The following is a 6,000-nucleotide window of genomic DNA, read 5'->3' on the forward strand; positions in this document are numbered from 1 at the left end:
AGGGAAGGAAGGATGTAACCAAAGAGCAAAGAAAGGGAGGAAAGAAACAGGTAGAGATGGAAGAAAGATGAGAGACAGGGAAAGAAAAAAAGGAAAGGAAGGAAAGAGGGAAGGAAGGAGAGAAAGAGGGAGGGAAGATTGGCCACAGCAACGAGTGGTGGGTACAGCTAGTTTGTGATAAAAATTATGAATCAACACTAGAGGGAGCTATAGCTTTGCGTTTGTATTTAAAGTACACACCTGCTTGCACCAGTGCATGCACATCATTTTCTAATATGCCAATTCTTCTACTAGGAATGCTGAATTTAAGTTATTTCCCAAAACTGATAATGATATTATCTTTGAGATATTGTTCTTTATGGAACATGTCATTATACGTTAATGCAAAAAAAAGTGATGCCTTAGGTTTAAGTGTCTAATTTTTAGAGTAGACCATAAATTAATATCCCCTTTCTGTGCTACACAAGGCATTTCCATTTCTTCTAGAAAACCTTGCTAAACTACAAAGAATAAGCAAATAGCTGCCCTCATTCTAAAACCCAAGGACACCGCCATGTAATGCAGTTTGAAGTTACATTATTTGGGAAGTGGAGACTCATGTTGTTGTTGTTCATTCGTTCAGTCGTCTCCGACTCTTCGTGACCTCATGGACCAGTCCACGCCAGAGCTCCCTGTCGGCCGTCACCACCCTCAGCTCCTTCAAGGTCAGTCCAGTCACTTCAAGGATGCCATCCATCCATCTTGCCCTTGGTCAGCCCCTCTTCCTTTTGCCTTCCACTTTCCCCAGCATAATTGTCTTCTCTAGGCTTTGCTGTCTCCTCATGATGTGGCCAAAGTACTTCAACTTTGTCTCTAGTATCCTTCCCTCCAGTGAGCAGTCGGGCTTTATTTCCTGGAGGATGGACTGGTTGGATCTTCTCGCAGTCCAAGGCACTCTCAGCACTTTCCTCCAACTCCACAGCTCAAAAGCATCTATCTTCCTTCGCTCAGCCTTCCCTAAGGTCCAGCTCTCACATCCATAGGTTACTACAGGGAATACCATGGCTTTGGCTAGGCGGATCTTTGTTGCCAGTGTGATGTCTCTACTCTTTACTATTTTATCGAGACTGGACATTGCTCTCCTCCCAAGAAGGAAGCGTCTTCTGATTTCCTGGCCACAGTCTGCATCTGCAGTAATCTTTGCCCCTAGGAATACAAAGTCTGTCACGGCCTCCGCATTTTCTCCCTCTATTTTCCAGTTGTCAATCATTCTTGTTGCCATAATCTTGGGTTTTTTTTTTATGTTTAGCTGCAACCCAGTTTTTGCGCTTTCTTCTTTCACCTTGATTAGAAGGCTCCTCAGCTCCTCCTCGCTTTCGGCCATCAGAGTGGTGTCGTCTGCATATCTGAGGTTGTTAATGTTTTTTCCAGCAATTTTCACCCCAGCTTTGCATTCATCCAGCCCCGCACATTGCATGATGTGTTCTGCATACAAGTTAAAAAGGTTGGGTGAGAGTATGCAGCCTTGCCGTACGCCTTTCCCAATCTTGAACCAGTCTGTTGTTATATGAGACTCATATAATGCCGTTTATCTACATTGAACTGCATTATATGAGTCTATCCCAGGCATGGGCAAACTTGGGCTGCATAACTGCTACCAATGTATATATATATATATACACACACAGGTATATTTGTTTCTGCATGTTGTCTTTTCTTTTTCTTGATTTCTTCTTCCCTTGCGACCATCTGCCTTGTGTCTGATCTGTGATCGTAACAAAGTATGTTACTGCTGTTCTTTTTCACCTAAGTTAGTGTTTCTCAACCTTCCTAATGCCAAGACCCCTTAATACAGTTCCTCATTTTGTGGTGACCCCCATCCATAACATTATTTTCATTGCTACTTCATAACTGTAAGTAGCAATTATCTTCCAGCATGCTGACCTTTGTCTACCTGTCTTCCCAAGAGATTTGCAGGATTTTTTTTTGGGGGGGGGGGGGGGAGCAACGCTTATGGAATAGTTCCAGGAGTACAGTGTGATGTCTGTAGACGGTCCACGTTTCGCAGGCATATAGCAGGGTCGGGAGGACAATAGCTTTGTAAACAAGCCCCTTGGTCTCTCTACAGATGTTCCAATCCTCAAACACTCTCTGCTTCATTCAGAAAAAATCTGCATTCGCAGAGCTCAGGAGGTGTTCTATTTCAGTCTCAATGTTGACTTTTGTGGAAAGGTGGCTGCCAAGGGAGTGGAAATGGTCAACATTTTCTAATGTTACACCATTAAGCTGAAGACCCATGAGGAAAACATACAGCAGCCCTGGAGCTGGTGTACCAAATTCCTACCCTCAGCATTTCCATCATTGGGAGCAAAATCCCAATAATAATAATAATAATAATAATAATAATAATAACAACAACAACAACAACAACAACAACAACAACAATCGACACTGACAAAATTACCATCTGTTAGCTGCAAAAACCACCATACTGGGACCTCCACGCATTATTCGCAGATGCATCACAGTCCTAGACACTTGAGAAGTGTCCAACGTGTGATCCAATACAACAGCCAGCATAGAGATCTTGTTTGCTTTGTACTAATCTTGTTGTGTTTCAAATAATAATAACAATAGAAAAACTCAGCCGCTATCAAGATCTCAAAATCGAACTGCAAAGGCTCTGGCATAAACCAGTACAGGTGGTCCCAGTGGTCATCGGCACACTGGGTGCCGTGCCAAAAGATCTCAGCTGGCATTTGGAAACAATAAACATCGACAAAATCAGGCTACCTTACTTGGATCTGTGCACATCATTCAAAAATACATCACACAGTCCTAGACGCTTGGGAAGTGTTCAAATTGTGATTTTGTGATACGAAATCCAGCATAGAGATCTTGTTTGCTGTGACATACTGTGCTTTTGTGTCAATAATAATAATAATAATTTTCTTACCCACCTCTCCTCACTGCTCAAGGTAGGTTACAACATTCTAAAACACATAAAGCAAAGCTAAGGTAAAGGTTTCCCCTCACATTAAGTCTAGTCGTGTTCCGACTCTGGAGGGTGGTGTTCATCTCAATTTTTAAGCTGAAGAGCTGGTATAACCATTTTAAAACACTCCATAGTCTACACATATTTTCATAAAATACATATTAAAATACACAAAACAAAAATTAGACATCAAATGGAAGTTTAAAATTCGTCATTAAAATTGTCTGGATATATTTCCCTAAAAATAAAAGAGAAACTCAAACAAAAACACCAACGTAAAAGGGTCCCTTTTCTCCCTCCATTCTGCTTTGCCCTTGAGAACTTTGCTTAAGGCAAATTCCTATACATTTTTAGTGTGCTGCATATATGTTTCAGACAAATGACATGAACCGCTGTGCCTTCATTGCAACTAGTGGGGCCCAATATTGTCCTCATCAGGACCTATGTTTTGCATTGCTGGGGGACTACATCTTCCAGAATTCCACCAGCCAGCATGGTAGCATTAAAAATAGCTTTACCAAACTCAACAGTTGCTTATGTAACACAAGCAACAATGCGTCTACTGTGCAACTATTCCATGTGGGCCCGGTGAAAAATTTGGGGGCTGGGTTATTAAACACCCACTCCTGCAATACCAGACTTGTGTAGTTACTGCCAACCTATTTCCCATTCTCATTGTTTGCAAATAAAGATTTGAGAAAACTGAACTGGCAATTGTTGTTGATAGGAATTACCAGGAAACTGCATTTCAGAGTGGCTGGTTTCTCTGTGCACATTCCACCCATCCACACAGCTAACCGAGCAAAACCTGAAGCCCAACACAGACCTTGGCTTCCTGCCTGTTGGCCTAAACCACAAGCCTTGGTTTCTCTAACACAGTAGTTTCCAACCTGTGCTCCACAGAGCCCTAGGGCAAGGATCCCCAAACTAAGGCCCGCGGGCCAGATGCGACCTCCAAGGTCATTAAACCCGGTCCCAGCCCCAACCTTTAGACTTAGGGTCACAAAAAATCTGACACAACTCAAAGGCACACAACAACAGCAACAATTCTAATTAACTGGACTATCTCATCAATCGAAAACAGGCCCACACTTCCCATAGGAATACTGGTAAGTTTGTGTTGGTTTAAAATTGGTCTTCATTTTAAATGTTGTATTATTGTTTGACAATTTTTTGCACTACAAATAAGAGATGTTCAGAGTGCACAGGAAATTGTGGAGGTTTTTTTTTTTTCAAACTATACTCCAGCCTCCGATAGTCTGAGGCCGAGTTTCACAATGTTGGGGTCGGGACCCTGGGTGGGTTGCAAGCAGGTGTCAAAGGGGTCACCAAAGACCACCAGAAAACACAGTATTTTCTGTTGATACGGGGTTTCTGTGTGGGAAGTTTGACCCAATTCTGTCTTTGGTGGGGTTTCAGAATGCTCTTTGATTTTAGGCGAATGACAAATCCCAGCAACAACTTCCAAATGTTCAAGGTCTACTTACTCCACCAGTGTTTAATTTTGGGCCATATTGAGTATTCATGCCAAATTTGGCCCAGATCCATCATTGTTTGAGTCCACAGTGCTCACTGGATGTAGGTGAACTACAACTCCAAAGCTCAAGGTCAATGCCCACCAAAACCCTTCAAGTATTTTCTGTTGGTCGCGGGAGTTTGGTTTGCCAAGTTTGATTCAATTCCATCTTTGGTGGGGTTCAGAATGCTCTCTGATTGAAGGTGAACTATAAATCCAACATCTACAACTCCCAGATGACAAAATCAGTTTCCCCCCCAACCCCACCAGTATTCAAATTTGGGTGCAGGAAGTTTCCTCCTCATGTTCAGGTGGAATCTCATTTTTTCATGTAGTTTGAAGCCATTGTTCCATTGGGTCCTAATCTCCAGGGCAGCAGAAAACAAACCTGCTTCCTCCTTACTATGACTTATATTTTCTACATGGCCATTAGTCTTGGTTGATAGAAAAAAAAATGGTTCAAAAACCCGTTTCAGTTAAAGATGGCTGTGATTAGCCATGCCCACCTCATCCCTCCTTGCATCGGCGGCGGAAAGCATGAGATTTTAAAAGTTTAGGCTTTACCAAAGTTGCTTAATAGTTGTGAAAATTTTAAATAACCTTGGGAGACATCCAAACATTATATAATATTTCTGGGGGGGGGGGGGGGGGGGGGAAGGTAAAGTGGTTTCAAATTCGGATCACACCACCACCACCACACCCCCCCCCCCCCCCGCTTCCTGCATGGTTCAAAACTGCATCGGAAGTCAAAATTTGTAAGTTTTTATGACTTTTCAGGCTCTTCCGAACGAAGTCATCCAACCCTAATGGCTATCATGTCTCCTGCCAGCCTTCTCATTTGAAGGCTAAACAAGCCCAGTTCTTTAAGACACTCCTCATAGGCCTTGTTCTCCAGAACCTTGATCCTTTGATCGCCCTCTTCTGGACACATAGGACGTAATGTCAAGACAGCATGTGACAAAATAAGTACAGAATATATTGTGAGACCATGAAGAAACTTCACAGAGCCATCCAAAACAAACGCGGTAGGATGCTGACGGCAGGAATCTGTCTCCTTTATGACTGTGCTGGTACGGCTGTACCAGGAGCTCCAACTTGTTTTCCTTTCTACTGAGTGTTTGCATGTATTCCAAAGTTCCATGCATTTTGCAATAAGGTGGCTTCCCTTGGTTTGCAATCATAGGGCAATGACCCATCAATCATTATGTTCTTTAGTTCCGCCCCTTTTTCTGGGTTAAGGAGGGAAAAAAAGGGGACCTCTAGTTCAGTTCACACAGAGAAGCCTTTCGTACAGGGACGTGAATCAGTTCCACCTGTAGAAAGCTTCGTCTTTTACAGCTTTGCTGGGGGGATCCAGTCCACAGCTCTACAGAGAACTTCAGCATAGCCTTTGTTGGGGAATTTAGTTCCCACAAGTCTACAGCCAGCCTTTGCTGGGAATGGAAAGCCTTCTTTCCTCTTGGAAATCTACTACAGGACTCTGTTTGTTAAGGGCCACTCGTGGCAGCCA

Source organism: Anolis sagrei, chromosome X, assembly GCF_037176765.1.
Source record: "Anolis sagrei isolate rAnoSag1 chromosome X, rAnoSag1.mat, whole genome shotgun sequence".
NCBI classification, from domain to species: domain Eukaryota; kingdom Metazoa; phylum Chordata; class Lepidosauria; order Squamata; family Dactyloidae; genus Anolis; species Anolis sagrei.